General features: G+C 44.7%; 1 long non-coding RNA gene across 2 annotated transcripts; it reads right to left on the reverse strand.

The window, feature by feature from the left end:
• Window positions 1-884: 884 nt before the first annotated feature.
• On the reverse strand, window positions 885-16,282 carry LOC105489316 (uncharacterized). Of its 2 annotated transcripts, none has more exons than XR_011616751.1 (3): window positions 15,182-16,282; window positions 13,561-13,724; window positions 885-1,943 (listed from the first exon to the last, which is right to left on the reverse strand). It is a non-coding gene; the product is annotated as an uncharacterized lncRNA (long non-coding RNA). The 2 variants fall into 2 exon arrangements; XR_011616750.1 differs by lacking the exon at window positions 885-1,943 and adding an exon at window positions 3,127-7,381.
• Between the last annotated feature and the right edge of the window lie 311 nt (window positions 16,283-16,593).

The raw sequence follows: 16,593 nt of genomic DNA on the forward strand, positions 1-16,593 counted from the left end.
CCTTAGCGTAGACGCCTGTCTTCCCAAGGAACGCGAGGGAGGCCAGCAGCACATGAATGCCCACACCGTGCTTTACGACACGGAAGATGCTTACAGGCAAATGGGAGTTCTATGAATCTAATGTTAATAAAAATTGATTTTTGAAAATGCAACATCCTTCTTATACTACTTGCAGGTTAGATAAATAAGCCACATGGTGATAAATGCCTGCTTTTCACAGTTATAATTGCCCAAATATTCTTTTACTCATTTTGGTCCCTGTTTTACTATGGCCAAAATAATAGTAAATAGATCAATTAGCAGGTTTGAGATATGACCTGGGAACTTATATTTATGAGAACTAGGCCAAAATGCTCTCCCCCTCATCAATAAGTTGTTGGGTCTCCCCCTCCTTGCCCCGCTTCCCGCATCCGAGGAAGGGCTGAGATCCAAATAGTTGTCGCACGATGGATGGCATTCCTTCTTCATGACCTACCACACTCACATGATTTAAGCCATGGTTTGGGATGTTGTTGATGATTTATTGTATGAAAAATGTAAATGATCTGGATGGCAGATGTTTTATATTTTCTGACCATTCATTTTCAGTGGGAATGTAATTAAAATTTATGAAGTGTATCTGCTGAATTGCATTGGCAATTGATGATCTCCTCCAGGGCTGTCTATCCACAGATGATGAGTAATTGTGGACAGAGACGTGTGGTGACAAGGGCAGGATGTGATGTTTCTGCCAGAGTGAAGCGACCTGCACAAAGGACGGAATTCCTTTGCCTTTGTCCCCAGACCCCAGCCCGACCCAGCCCCACCCAGCCCCACCCAGCCTACACTGTGAAGAAAGGTGGAACAGTGTCTGCTCTTTTCTTCCCAGAGTTTTAAAACTGTCTGCCAGGCTCCTGTGTCTTCACATGGCCTGAAGACCTTCTCCTGAAAGGCATGTTAGAGGCCCACCACAGAGATCCAGGGAGACGATGTCACCCTTCAGAGAAAACCCACAGAAGGGACTTCGGCAAATCCCAAATTCTCCAGAGAGCTGTCATTGTTTGACCTTGCAGATCATGTTTTCAAGCATCGAAGTTACCATGAGAGGATCAAGTCAAAAGAGTATCTATAATCCTATCTATGTGCATCCACTAGATGAAATGTGATTGTGCAATTATCAGTTGATGTGTCTACCTCCCTACTAAGCATGGAGCTTCTTGAGGTCACAATTCTCTCTGTCTCTAAAACCTGGGCGGCATCTGACAGCAGAGCCTGCCACACAACCCGTTCTTGCACTTGGTTAAGCTGTGCAGAGGAAGCTACATCTGAGGAAGAGGAATGCCAAAGAGCCAGAATATGCAACACCGTAGTGTTATTGGCATGGTTTTTCAGTACCTGATGACTTCTTGTGAGACCTTTTCTTTTGTGAAGATGCCAAACTCTCATCATTGATAGCATCACTGTCCTGCAAAGTCCCCAGAGCATTCCTTTAAGTTCCCAAGTTCCCAGTCCCAGTAGGCCACAGAATTGGATGGCCTGGGTGAAGGAGGTCATCAGATGCCCAAGCCGCAGCATCGATGGTGTGGACACTCTATGTCAGTGCAGAAACTTGCACTTTGCTTCTGCTTCTTTTGCACCTAAATGTTTACTTTAAATTCCACAAGTCAACTTGTGTATGGTTCTGATGAGCGTGTGACCTAAAAGTGCTATGAGTAAAACTCACTAGAGCTGGAGCTCAAATGAAGACCGATGACCATGGCAACCAACAGAAGTCTCTTTGTGTCAAGCAGCTTCTTTTATCACCTCACCTTTCTCCATGGAACACCCTTTTTTATTTCTCTTCTCCCTTCTGTTGATCTTCATCACCAGCCCACACACCTATTGTTTAATCAGGTACCCTCCAAGCCATTCATTCTATTTCATACAATCAGTAGGATGGAGTCTTTGATAGCTCGTACTTCTCACTGAAACAGAAACAAAGGTAAAAATACTGAAATAACTTATTTTTATTTCAGCAGACCCAGATGATCACTGTGTTTACTGAGATGCCTGGACACTCAGGAGGTCTTTAAAAAGCATTCACAACTCATGGGAAGATAGAATTCCTGAGCCAAAGGGCACCTCAAATTCTTTAGCACAAGCCCTTTATTTTATAGAAGGGGAAAATGGCTCAGTGAGCTGAGGAGTGGCAGCTCTGGGGCCGTGATTCAGAACTCCGGTGGTTCCTTGTTGCAAGTGCGACTTCTGTGCATAGTCTGACTTTGTTTTGAGATACCAGCTATTTTCTTTCATTTATTCTCTTGGTACTTCAAAGTCACAGTAAAACAGCAACTTAGCATTGCATGAACCGGGGCTCCAGGTGCAGCTGTGAGGATGAGAACCTGAGTGCAGTGTTTACAGGAACACACTGTGTGCCAGGCCCATGTCTGGACAGCAACGCTACCATAAGTTGTATGATTACTCCCATTCTACAGGGAGGCAACCTGGGAATTTCCACTTTAACTTTTCATTTCTTCTTTGCCCTATAATTCCCTTCAAGAAAATTACACTTACAATCTATAATCAGTACCAAAATTTGGTACAAGGATGTTCACTGCAATATATTAAATGTCAGAAGAGGAAAGATGGTTAAATAAATTATGGTAAGGCCAAGCATGGCGGTTCATGCCGCTCACTTTGGGAGGCTGAGGCAGGTGGATCACTTGAGGTCAGGAATTCAAGACCAGCCTGGTCAACATGGAGAAACCCCATCTCTACTAAAAATACAAAAATTAGCTGGGTATGGTGGTGTGCGCCTGTGGTCCCAGCTACTCGGGAGGCTGAGGCAGGAGAATTGCTTGAACCTGGTGGGTGGAGGTTGCAGTGAGCTGAGATCACACTACTGCACTCCAGCCTGGGCGACAGAGCAAGACTCTGTCTCAATTAAAATAAATAAAAATAATAAATAAATTATGGTAGAGCCATATAATTGAATATCTCCTGAATGTAAGAAAATCATGTCTTCATCCTTTGACCATAAAATTCTACTTCTACTATGTAGGAAATAAATAATGAAGGGTATCCATAAATATTTAGCTAAAAGTTATGTTTATAGCTTCATTATAAATCACAGATTAACAACAACATAAGTATTTGATACGAGTTTATTTGTGAAGTAAACTATGATACATTTATGTAGTGGAACACCATACACCTAATAAAAATTATCACACAGACTATTACTCAAAACATTCATGTAATATACTATTTATTATACAGTTAAATCATTATGTTTCCAAGCAATATAGACACAGTGAAATTATACTGTTTTCACTCAAATTGAATATAAATAGATAGAAACCAAAAAACTAAAATGTTAACAGCAGTCATTTCTAAGTGAGGGGATTATTACTGATTTTATTTTCTTATCTTTCTTTTCTATATTTTTTATTTTTCTCATAAAGAACATAAGTACTTACATAGTAAAGAAAAATAAAAGCCATGTAAGTCCCTCGTTTGAAAGTTATAATATTAATAGAAGAAATCAGAATACAACTATCTATCTAAAGTATTATCCAAATTTTGTTTTTAAATATTTGGACTATAATACACATGCTTCAGAATACCTCGGAAATATATATAGGATTATTCCCATGGCTTAGAACTATAGGTGATTTTTGTTTTATTCTTCATATCTCTGTTTTGCCAAATTTTCTGCTGCAAACATGTATTTTATATAATCAGAGAAAACAACAACAATCATAGAACACATAGAAGTCGAATCCGAGTTTTCTTATTTTAGTTAAAATACTAAAAAATAAAGCAGAATATTGAGTGTACCTGGGGAAATTAGAAGGAAAGTGAATACTTCTCTTTCTTTTCTTTAAACTTTATTTTTAAGTGGCTTCCTGACTGCCATAATGTTTACCAAACTCAGTGCTAAGATTTTCATTGACAAGCACAGGCATGCTGTAGCCCGCTTTCCTGTAGAACTGTCACAATAAAAAGACATTCACATTTTAGTATTTGGGCAAAATGTTTAACACTCAAACATTTGTATTTTTCCTTCAGTTTTCAAAACAACTTTAAATCTCTCTTTTCAAAACAGCGTTAAATGATGTCACTCATTAGCTAGCAGGTGGCTGGCAGTGGAGAATTGTGTTTAATGCTTCCATTTCCAATGCAGCTGGAAGCACAGACCAGGTGAGCGTTCAGTGTGCGGGTTCAACTTAGGAGCTGCAGGCTGGGCATTGAGTAAACTGGGGGCGGCACAGCAGCAAGCTGGGGTAGACCTCCGAGCCCCAACCAGGAACGTGAGGCATGAAGTCCAACCTCACACTGTCTGCATGGAGATAGATCCGGGAAAATCAAGCCACTGGTAATAAAGGAATCAGTGCCACCCAGAGTATAAGAGCCATGTGTCCCACAGAAGAAACCACTGTTGGAAGTCCAGCTGTCATTTTAGGGCAGACTGAAAAGGAGATACAGAAAGTATCAGGGAAGTCAGCTGGGAGGGCCATCCTGACCTGAGCTTAGTGACAGCCGAGAAAAAGAACGTGGCATCAGTGACGAAGTTCACATGGTACTGGTTGTGAGGTTTGGCTACAATAGAGGATGAGGTGGCAATGATGATAAACTGCCATCGAACAGACATAAAGGATGAAATAATCTTGAATCCCTCCTGAGCCTACCAAGCCAGGCTAAGCCCAAAGAGTCTGGAGAAGGCTCTGCATTTGGATACCCAGCCCCTGCACTGGAGGAAAGCTGTGCATCTTCAATGGAATTTCTCAATCCAAATGGCTGGGGTGGGGTCAAAAGCATGCTCTTGCCCAAGGTATTTTAAGTGTAGGAGTGAGAGGTATGCTGGGATTTCATTAAGATCTCTTTGGGGAACACAGAACACTTAGTGCCTGTCTAGGCCTTGTTTGTATCAGTACCAGGTTTGCAGCCAGACGGATTTTTCAGCCCTACCCATAACCATTGCCCCTGAGTTGCTCAAGGGGACAACAGGGGTTCACCCAAACCAGCCACTGAGTCAGCCCAAGGGACTGGATTAAGTCTTCTGTGACCCTGTGCTTGGAGGTGCAGATGGCCTAACTTGTGGCATGAAATGCCACTGGTAATGGGCAACACTAAGACCTGAAATTTCCCGGAAAGGCCAGCATGGTAAGTGTGTCTGCTTCATAACATTTTTGTGCAGATTAGGTGAGAAGAGAGGCTGTAGGTTCAGTGTGGAGGACAGGGGCCAGCTCAGAGCAAATGCCCAAGTGTGAGTCCTTAGAGCCTTATTATTCCTCGCGCTTCACCTTTGCTTCACATTTCACAGACTTCAAAGCATTTTCACTGAGCATCCTCATATTTGTTTCTCACCTTAGCTGAGAGATAGAGAGTACGGCACAGTTATAATTATGCCCATTTTCCATTCATGGATCTGATGGAAGTTGGGCGTTTTGCCCAGGGATGGTGTTGGGTGGTAATGGGCCGGGGTTCCAACGCCCAGGGACTCTACTGCCCAATGCTCTACTGAAAACGCCAGGCTGCTGTTCCATGGTCATCTGTACGTGCACTACAGCTGTGTTGTTTTGTGGTATCTTTTTCCATTGTAAAATCAAATGATTTATAAACACATTGATTGATGCCACCAGAGCATTCCTAACAAGGAGTCTTTGATTCAGTAGAGATAACCCAGGCAAGAACAGGAAGAAAACTCACAAGGCTCTTGCTCCTGGAATGAGTGAATGATTTTTCAACCACTAAAACTGTCCTCTTGTAAATTCTTGGTTTTTGTTTTGTTTTGGTTTGGTTTTTTTGAGACAGGGTTTCACTCTGTTGCCCAGAAAGAGTGCAGTGATATGATCTCAGCTCACTGCAGCCTCAACCTCCCGGGCTCAAGCGATCCTCCCATCTCTGCTTCCTGGGTAGCTTGGATTACAGGCACATGCCATCATGCCCAGTTGATTTTTGATTTTTCATAGAGCCGGGGGTCTCACTATGTTGCCAGGCTAGGCTTGAACTCCTGGATGCAAATGATCCTTTCATCTTAGCCTCCCGAAATGCCAGGATCCCCACAACTGGCCTTGTACATCCTTCCATAAGCTCCCATGCATTCTCTCAGATATGTCTTGCTTCCTGGTTGTGGTCCCTAACCTGCCCCTGTACTCTCAAGTCTTTCCAGAAAACCAAGGGCCGCAGACACAGCATTAGTAGCATAGATGGTGGTGAGTGCTCTCCACTGAGTGCCTGCTCTGTGGTGGGCAATGAACGAAGATGACTTGATCACTTTCCTTAATTTAGTCCTCGTCATATCCACTGGCAGGTAACAGATCATAAGCTGATAAAGGCAGGATCCAGACTGAGGCATGTCGGGCTCCAGATGCAAAGCTCCTCACCCAGGTGCTAGCCCACCTGCCTGGTCGGGGAACCAGAGCCAACACTGCCCTCTGCTCCCTTCCCCCTGGGGCCCCTCCCACAGGCTTCTGCAAAACCAGCTTGCACAAAACCAGGTGTCTTTCACCTGCCAGGGTTCATCTCAGGCCCTGCACTCTTAATGATCACCGTAGATTTCCCACTGGGAACCTGGCCCGTCTTCCTTGTCACAAGACAGCCAGTTGAAATGAACACAGATGCAGGCTATTGGGACCATCATGCCCTGCTCATAGCCTGGGGGAGAGCTCTGCAGTGGCTTCCAGAGTCTGCCCTCTCCACCACGCTTCTTTTCTCCTCTGAAGCTTCGCCGTCCCCACCACCCCGGCGACCTCTTCTCTCTAAATTTCCACAACTGTCCTTCACTGAGCCCACACCCAGGACATAGGAAGATGGAGGTGGTGACTCACACAGGGCCTGCTGTCTAAGGGGAAACGGGGACATTCAATCAGAAATCTCCATAATATGTGAAGAGATTTAGGATTGAAAATGCGCAAGAAACACCTAAAGGAAAGGAATCATGGTCTGGGAGCCTCTGGCCTCCTTTTCTACACCACAAGCGTGAGCGTCTCCATGCATGCGCTCTCACCTCTTGCACTGGCTGCTCAGTGAATGTTCTTCTGGGTCTTCTGGGTGGAACCGCAGTTTGTTCAGCTCTCTCTCTCTGCACACCCCGGCGGGCCTAGTGCAGAGTCTGGCATTGCCTAGGTGCACGGCTCAGCACTTTCGTGCGGAAGAGCTTCAAGGGTCTGGGAGCTACTGCTGCATCACAAACCTCCCCAGGCCCAAAGGCTCACAGTTCCAAATTTTGTCCATTACTCCTCACACAGTTGCGAGTTGTGCGGTTCTGGCGATCCTGGGTGGGGGGCCTCATTCCTCTGCAGGCGGCTGTGGGCTCTGCTGGGATGGCTGATGGGGCATGGCCTTGAGGACACACTCAGGTCTCCTCTGGCATCTGTTCCTCCCGCAGGCAGGCCAGCATGCTCCTGGTAGTGGCAGCCTCCAGGACAGCAAGTGGAAACACAAAAGCACATTTTTAAAGCCGGCAAGTATGGATGTGACTCCTGTCCCCTTGGCCAGGACAAGTCCAAGGCCAGTATGCATATGGAAAGGCACAGGCCTGAGAGGCCAAGGGGCATGAAAGTGGGGGACTCTGAATGTCGGGGGCCCAGTGTACCTCATCCCACTGCAGAGGAAGCTTGCATCCAGCCAACCCAAATCCTACACACTTCCATTTTAACGGGTTTCACACTGAAATAAATGAACATCTCTCAAGGCAACAATACATCCAGTTCTGCCAGTGCAGAGTCCTTTGTGTGGGCTGGGCAGAGTCCTGCAAGTCCCCTGGGAGACAAAAGATGGGCGGTGAGAAGTGGGTCCCACGTGAGGATGACGAGAGGGTGGGAAGTGCCAACACAGATCCCACTTGGAACTTCATCTTCTCCAAAGAATGTCAAATTTTGAGTGGAAAGGGGAAAAAAGGGGGGAGCCCCAAACGTAACACAACACTCTGAAGTCAGTTCTTTTTCTCTCTTGACTAATTAAGCTTAACCAGAACGGTGGGGCTGTCAGGCGTGGGGAACCTTTCCCGAGAGAAGAAAGGAGCCGCTCTCCAGGTGGGTTCCCGACTCTGGCTGGCTCCCACCACAACATACATTTGGCATCCATGACAGCACCGTCAAAAATAATAGCGAGAAAGCTCACTGTCTGTCACGACGGAATAATTATGTATGGGCTTTCCTTACACTCAAGATGGATTAGATATTTCATTGAGGAAAATATATGTGGCTTTTAAAAAGAATGTAATGTATTGAGGGCACTGCTGAGATTAATAGCCAAATAAAGAATTTTTTCAAAAAAAGTTCTGTGTGTACGTGTGTGTGTGCGTGTGAACATGTCACTCATGAAGAGATGGGAGATGTCATTCCTAAGCTGGTTAATTACAAAATGCATTAATGTTTTATTATACCCTTATCAGTAATTAATCACCCACTTTGATGTAAAGTTCAGCCTCAGAAAAGTATCATGAAATTGTCCTTCATGTATGAATGAGGATTTTTAGGGGTGAACAAAGACCATGACAAAGATAGAAGAAGTGTATTCCCCCTGGAAGGAGGGCAGGGATTAGCCTTGTGTCTATCTTACACTGCGTATGTTATCCTTGGGGTGTTCATGAGGCCAGAACCAAAGGAAGCAAGAGAAAGAGAAAGAGACAGGGCAAGGGAACAGAGAGAAGACAGAGATAGAGAGAGAGAGAGAAGTGAGAGAGAAGCAAGAGAGAGAGAGAGGTGTCTCCACAACAGCGGGATGGGGAGCTTTCCTTAGTGGTGTTCTTCAGGTGCAGAGTTTGAATAAAAATGCAAAACAGGATGCTCCCATTCAGTAAATATTATCGTTTTTATTCACTCATTAATTAAGTTGCTTAATTGCTGCTGTCAAAAGACTCTTGAGTTTGTGACTGGGGCTGCTGCACTGTTTTGATAGGAGCTGAAGGAGAGAAAGGCAATATCGCTTGCTCGCTTGGCTTTCTGAAGGAAGCCTCAGTGAGGCAGATCAGAAAGGATCCAAGAGGGTGATGTTGAGAGGGAACACTGCTTCTGGGGGGAAACAGCCAGTTGCAGGACTCCTGTAGGAGGCTATTTCATTACTGTGATGGATGCCCATCACCAGCTTATTATCATTTCAGTCATTATTCTGTGAAAATCACTTTTATGCAAAATATTTCCCCCTTTAATCTAACTTCCCAAGAGGGGCAGGAATGGAAATAGACTCCGGCCTTGTCAGTCAACACAATTGTGCATCCCTTTGTATCCCCTGCAGAGGAATGACTCTGGGCTGTTTTGGAACACATCCTGTCCACTGCACTCCATCTGCAAATTCCCAGCACTTCCAGAGCCTCCCATGCATAATGCTCCACGTTTCTTCACACTGGGGTGATCACATGTCCCAGGGAGCCTAAGCCAGACTGCCGCTCAGCAAACACATACCAGAAATAGCCTACAAAGTGTCTTGGTGCTGACATTTGATTAATGTTCCCTGGCCTTTCCATGCTCAAATATGCTTTATTTGAAATATTTGAATAACCTTTGAGCACACCCTTCCTAACTTGTCACCCTGTGCACACCCAAAAATAATAGACAGGCTAATCCCACAGTCACTGCACCCTCTTGCCCAGGAAGAGACGACTCCCACCATGTCTAAGCACACTGGGCTTCCCAAGAGGGGCGGCTCCACCCCATCTACCAACGAAGTGTGGAAAAACAATGAAGAACAACAACACGGACCCACTGGCATCACTCTCAATGGGAAAAGTGACGATGGATCCGCACAGTAAACATGGGTGTGTGTATCTGACCTTCTTCCCCAGAGTCTCAGGTAGAGGGGAGCTCCATCCAAGTTAACTCTGCTCCCCCACCTGAGGGCAACTAAATGTTTTTCTTCTGCCTTTCACAATGTAGCTACTCCTCCATCCAGTGGAGCCAAGGGCATCTATGTGTGCATGCATAGGCCACGTATGCATTGCCTGTGTATCGTGTGCATGTATAGGTTGTTGCATATGTGTGCATGTGTGGATTGTTGCATATGTGTGCATGTGTGGATGGTTGCATATGTGTGCATGTGTCCATGTTCTCTACACTTTCTCAATGACCTCAATTGCATGCTTATCGGGTGCCTGGTTGATAGTTTATCTGAGAGGAGCTGCCACGTGGTGAGCCTCACCTGCAGGCTGGAAAACCAAGCCATACAGATAATATGATGAAAGGCTAGGAGGGCAGGCCAGTTAGCTAATGTTACTTGAATCTTTATTTTTTTGTTAACATACAGCTAGACATGTTGGAATCCTGATGTCAAATCGCTATGAATTTTCTGCCAAAAAAACAAAAAATAAATCTTCATTTTCCGGGCTGCCATGGACTTTGCTTGCATATGCTGGGAAGTTACTCTCTCCTTTGCCATGAGGAAGTTGGGAAGAAAGGAGGGAGGGAGGGAGGGAAGGTTGAGAAGCATGTCAGTTCATAGCATTATTCTCACCCTCTTCAATTTTCTGAGAAATTCATTTGCATTTAGGACAAGGTGACTTCCTTCTGTTTTCCACTACCTTCATGAAGGAAGGTGGGGAATAGTTGTTACAATTTTCTAACACTTACCTTACGAATCTAATGGTTTTATTTGACTATCAAACCCAACTCTGTGAAATATATTTAAATGCCTTGGTATCTTGCATCTATGGGTATTGATTAGGTAAGATACTAACCATGGGGACTATCAAATTCCTATAAAGGCCTGAATGTGTCCCCCCAAAATTCATGTGTTGAAATCCTAACCCTAATGTGATCTTATTAGGAGGTGGGACGTTTGCGAGGTGATTAGGTCATGAAGGTGAAGCCCTCATAATTGGAATTCCTGTCCTTATAAAAAGACACCAGAGAGCCCCCTCGCCCCTTTTGCCATGTGAAGACACAGTGAGGAAGCAGGGCATCACCAGGCATTGTACCCAGCCTCCAGAATTGTGAGAAATTAATTTCTGTAGGTTATAAGCCACACAGTCTATGGCCTTTTGTTATAGCAGCCCAAATGGACTAAGACAGGGGCCATTATGTCCTATGATTGGTAGACAGAGATGCTGAATTTTGTATAGACCAGGAAACCCAGGAGCTCAAATCACAAGGAACCTGGAGCAGAGGGAGGGGAGGGTGGAAACGGGAGACTACTGGAGCAAGAGCTCTAACACGATCATGCTGCAAATTCAGGATGAGTTAGAGGAAGCCAACACCATGTCTTCATCACCACACTTCCAATCACATTAAATGATTTAGATGATCTCAAACTTCTGAAAATAGCAGCACAAACACAAGTGTTGATCTAAAACAGGAAGAGTGGTACAAGCATACCACAGATATATGAAATATTTTCCAGGAAAAGAAAAGAAGCCACCAGGGGAAATATGGTTTTACATGTTATTATTCTTGTCATGTTTGCAAGCATTCATGTAGACAGTCTTTGTTTGAGTAGGAAATGACACAACTTGATGCAATATGGACAATATTCTGGAACAAGATTCTAAAAAATTTAAAATTCTAGTTTTTGACATCTAAAGTCAAATTTTCTAAAAAAATGAAGAAATAATTATTTCACTTACTGCTTATGTTGGCTTTCTATTGCCACTATAAAAAATTACCACAAACTTACAGACTGGAAACAGCATAAAGCTATCATCTTGCTGTACCGTGGGTCAGAAATCAAACATGGGTCTCCCTGAGCTAAGATCAATGTGTAGGCAGGTGTGTTTCTTTGTCTGCTGGAGAGGAGAATCCATGCCTTCCTTTTCCAGCTTCTAGAGGTCACCCATCATCTTTGGTTGGCAGACCCTTCCTCCATCTCCAATTCTGTCTTCTGATTTAAGTACCCTGTCAATCTCTTTAACTACCCTCTTCTACTTTTAAGAACCCTCATGATTACACTAGATCCACCTGGATAGCCTCCGTATTTTAAAGTCCGCTGATCAGCAAACATAACTCCATATGCTCCCTTAATTCCTCTTTGCCATGTAGCTCCCATATTCCCACGTTCCAGGACTAGGATGTGGACATCTTTGGGGGCCATCATTCTGCCTACCACACTGCTTTTAAGGTAAGCAAGAATAACATGAAGAGTGGAAGGAAAGGCTGTCCCAGTAGGCAGGGATTACCACACTGGGCTGGCCAAACACTCTCAAGATATGCCATGGAAAGGGCAGAAGGTTGTATGATCAGATCAATCTGGGAAACGTGAGATCATCACATCTTTTTCCTAGAGGTTTGTATGGTTCCTGTGTCTGCTCTAACAAAGTACCACAGACAGGTGGCTTGAAACAATAGAGATTTATTCTCTCACAGTTCTGCAGGCTAGAAGTCTGAGATCAGAAATCAAGATGTCAATACAGCCCAGCTCCATCTGAAGCTGATGTGGTTTGTTTGGCTGTCCCTACCCAAATCTCAAATTGAAGTGTGATTCCCATAACTCCTACCTGTGGCGGGAGGGACCGGATGAGAGGTAATTGAATCATAGGGGTGGTTGCCTTTTTGCTTTTCTGGTGATAGTGGTGCGTTCTCATGAGATCTGATGGTTTTATAGGGGTTTTCTGCCCCTTCTCTCTGCACTTCTCCTTCCTGCCATCATGTAAAGAAGGACATATTTGCTTTCCCTTCCACCATGATTGTAAGTTTCCTGAACTGTGAGTCAATTAAACTTCTTTCCCTTATAAATTACTCAGTCTCAGATATGTCTTTTATTAGTAGCATGAGAAGGAACTGATACAAAAACCTATGGAGGAATCCTTCCTTGTCTCTTTTAGCCTCTGGTGTTTGCCAGCTATTCTTGGCCCTCCTTGACTTATACATGCATCACTCCCATCTCTGCCTCCATCATCACATGGGCATCCTCCCCCTGGTCTCTCTCTCACTGTCTTTATCCTACTCTTACAAGGACATCAGTCATATACGATGAAGGGCCCACCTTAAATCCAGTATGACCTTAACTAATTACATCTGCAAAACCCTTATATCCAATTAAGATCACATCAACAGGTATGAGGACTTCAACCTCCCTTTTGGGGAGGTAGAATTCAACCCAAAACAAGGCCCACATTAAGGATTAGCATTTTACAGAGTCTGAGAAGTACTAGGGAAGAAATCCTATTTACCTTGGTTTAACCTACAGCTTCCCAAATTTATGACCATAGAATCGTTTTGCATAGAATGCCTTTTAATATGCCAAACAACACATTGTGGAGAAATGTAACTCTAAGGAATAATTAATTCTGCAATTCTATCACTCAACACATTCTTTGATTTTGAAATTCTTACCTTTATCTGATTCCTTGTCTTTAAAAAATCACTCCATTTATTCTTTAGCAGTTTTCTGACATAGCATATTCCACAAGAACTCCAGAATTCCTCTTTTGTTATATTATGACTTTTATATGACTTTCTTTTTTCATATATCATATTGAGGAATGGCTTACATACAGTGAAATGCACGAATATTAAGCATGCAGTTGAATGAGTTTTACAAATGCATACACTTGTAAAACCCACACTTCTATCAAGATACAGGAAGATCTTTTATGCCCCTTCCCACTAAATCTTCCCACCAGAAGTACTCCCAGTTCTGATTTAAGTTACCATGGATTAATTTTACCTGTTCCAGAACCTCAGATCAAAGAAACCATATTGTATGTACTCTTTCATGTCTGGCTTCATGGCTATTCATCATGATGTTTTTCAGATCCATCCATCCATCTATCCATCCATTCATGAAGTATATCAGGAGTTTATAGTTTTTTATTGATGAGTAGTATTCCACTGGATGGATAAACAAAATTGGATTATCTTTTCTCCTGTTTTTAGATAGCTGGTTTGATTTCATTTTTTGTTATTATGCATAAAGCTGCTGTGAACTTTTTGGTATAAGGCCTTTTGTGGACATACATTTTTATTGATCTTGGATAAATACCTACAAGTGGAATTGCTGGGCCATAAGGTATAAAACCTAAGTATGGTTAACTTGTTAAGAAACTGTAGCAGTTTTCTCAAGTGAATGCACAATTTCACACTCCCACCAGTCAGGTATGAGAGTTTCAGTTGCTCCATACTCACACTAACGTTTGACATTGTTGGTCTTTTTCACTTTAGCCTATATGATGATTTCTTTACCTTTTAATAAGTCCTCCTATGCCTAAGATAGAACTACGAGTAAAATCCTAAGGCAGGATCTTGTTTATGTTTTCATTTTAAAGCACAGACAGTTTAAGCTTAAGGAAGAGTCTATTCTCTTTGGACTTAGATCTAGGAAGATTGTGAAATTCAATCTATTCTAGGAAGATTGTGAAATTCAAATATATTTATGTATTTTAAAATACTATATTGCTAGCCACCAATGACTCAAAACAAATAATTTGTTCAACAACAATAATCCAATTAATGAAGCTTATAATTTGTTCTTTCATAAATTTGAACTGGAGTGCAACATGTGGATAAAAAAATGAAGCTATATTTTATACCTATGTCAAATTATTTAATTATAAATACTGAGCTAGAAAGTGCTAAAGACTAATTATGTCCCCGATGTCCCCAACCATCGTGCACCTACATTCACGATGGTTACAACAGAGCAAATACAGTACAATGTAACTTGTAATATTATAATTTGAGACCTTAAGGGGACTGAAATATGCTCACATTTATGGAAACTAAATTGTGAAATGGCTCTAGAATTCTCGTGTGGGCAGTGGTTTAAGGAAGCCTGTCAGTGATTAGTATACACCAATACATACATCAGTCATGCTGCACTAGGAGCTTTGGTGTGATGGTTTATTTTTACGCAGGAATTTCATTTCCTAGAAGTTGTAAGCTCTCCTAGGAGAGCCCTCCTATGGAGTGCGTGGACTTTCTGGGGCTTTGTAACCCCTCAGGCTCTGCCCTGGCAACAGTGCCCAGCACCACGCCCGCCTAGACGTGCTCTTGGCTAAAAGCCCTTCTGCCCAGGGGACTCAGAGGGCAGCCTCAGGCCTGACCACAGCAGCCCTGAGAGTCCTTCTTCAGCTTCCCGGGAGACGCTTTCAGGGGCAGGAAAGGGGTCAGGAGCCAGACAGCCTCAATGCTTCAGCCCTGACCCAGGCCCCAAAGTCGGCCTGACCCAGGGCACCAGCAGCTCCCCTCTGTAAACCTCTCTATGGAAAATTTTAACCTAAAATACTTTTCTCTCTTTCTCTCTTTGCAACTGAAGAAAAGGACTTCTCAGAGCGAGCTTAACTACCTACCTTCAATGTTTCATTGTCAGGGAAAGCGATACAAATCAACGTGTTTAAGTAGCTCCTTTGCTAGCGTTGATAGAATCCTAAAATCGTCCTGAAGAAGTGTCTTTGGTAAGGAATGAAATCGTATCTGGAACGTCCAACTGCAAAGCCGATTGCATGGCGAGGCTGTCTGGCGATGCTGCAGTCCTGGAAACAGGAAGCCTTGTCCTAAAGTCAACAGGGGTCAGAAACGTACAGAAACCGAAGCCAGCTCTGCAAGTCCGTTTCCAGAGTCACATTTTCGGCCTGGGGGTGGGTTGGGGGCGGGAGAAGCACGCTTGATCCATCGCCTCAAATAGTCACGGTTAGGAACATTTCAGAAAGGCTGTGTTACTTCTGAATAATTTGTCTGCTCGCTTTGATCCAGGCTGTGGGGGTGGGGCGTGGGCAGCGGGGAGGCAGCAAAACCCTACAGGCGGGCCTTTCATTTCAGAGGCCGGGAGTTCTCTTTAAAACACGTGTGGAAATCCACTGGAAAAAAACCACAGGTCCTCCTCTTCAAAGTCACGCAGAGCAGAAGTGACTCTGACCCTAAAAGCCCAGGCCCTGCACAACTTGAACTTTCTTAGTCGCCGATGTTTTCTTCCTCCTCAAGGGATTAGACAGAAGTTGCACATAAAAGCACTTTTAGAGTGAGCCTGCCATTAGCCTCTCCCTATGAAATTTCTAGCGTGGTCATTACCGCTCACTTAGCAACGCTCTGGCGGGGCAGAAAGTTGCTTTTGCTCCCACAAAAGCAAACACTTTTCCCGGGCAGGCGATGCATTATACATTATAGAGTCAGTTCTCCTGCGCTCGGGCCGATCAATAACCGAGTCGGGGCCCCCCGACCCAGCCCCGAGCCCAGCCCCGCGCTCGCGGGTTCCCGGGTGCCCGGTCCGGCCCATCCATCACGCGGCCACCGCTGCGCGCAACCCGGGCGGGACGAGCCCCCGCGATCCGTCTTCGCCGTGAACTCCGCGTCGCCTCCTGACCTCGCGCTCAACCCGGACACACGGGGAGGTGCGAAGCGCCCTCCCGGGGCCCGGCCCGCTCCCCGCCGCACATCAAACGCTCGCGCTGACCCCGGCGCCGCCAGGTCCCTGCACGTGCAGCGCAGCCGCGCGCTCCCGGGTCCGCAGGCCCCGCCGCCGACAGGGCCCCGCAGTGTTCAGCCGGGGCTGGGAAGGGAAGTCGGCGGGGCCTGCGCAGCTTCCCAGGCCGTCCCGGCGCAGAGGCGGGCCCGGGCCTCCTAGGAAAGGAGCTGTCCCCGCGGATCCCGGCGGGGTGAGCGCGAGGCGGGTGCTGTCCGACTTTCAACAGTCCCAGCGAAAATGTCCTGGGAAACGAAACAACTTTTTAAACTGTCTTTCCAGAGAATTAGGATGCTAAGAAGT

The sequence above is a fragment of the Macaca nemestrina genome, chromosome 19 (genome assembly GCF_043159975.1).
Source record: "Macaca nemestrina isolate mMacNem1 chromosome 19, mMacNem.hap1, whole genome shotgun sequence".
In the NCBI taxonomy this organism is placed as follows: domain Eukaryota; kingdom Metazoa; phylum Chordata; class Mammalia; order Primates; family Cercopithecidae; genus Macaca; species Macaca nemestrina.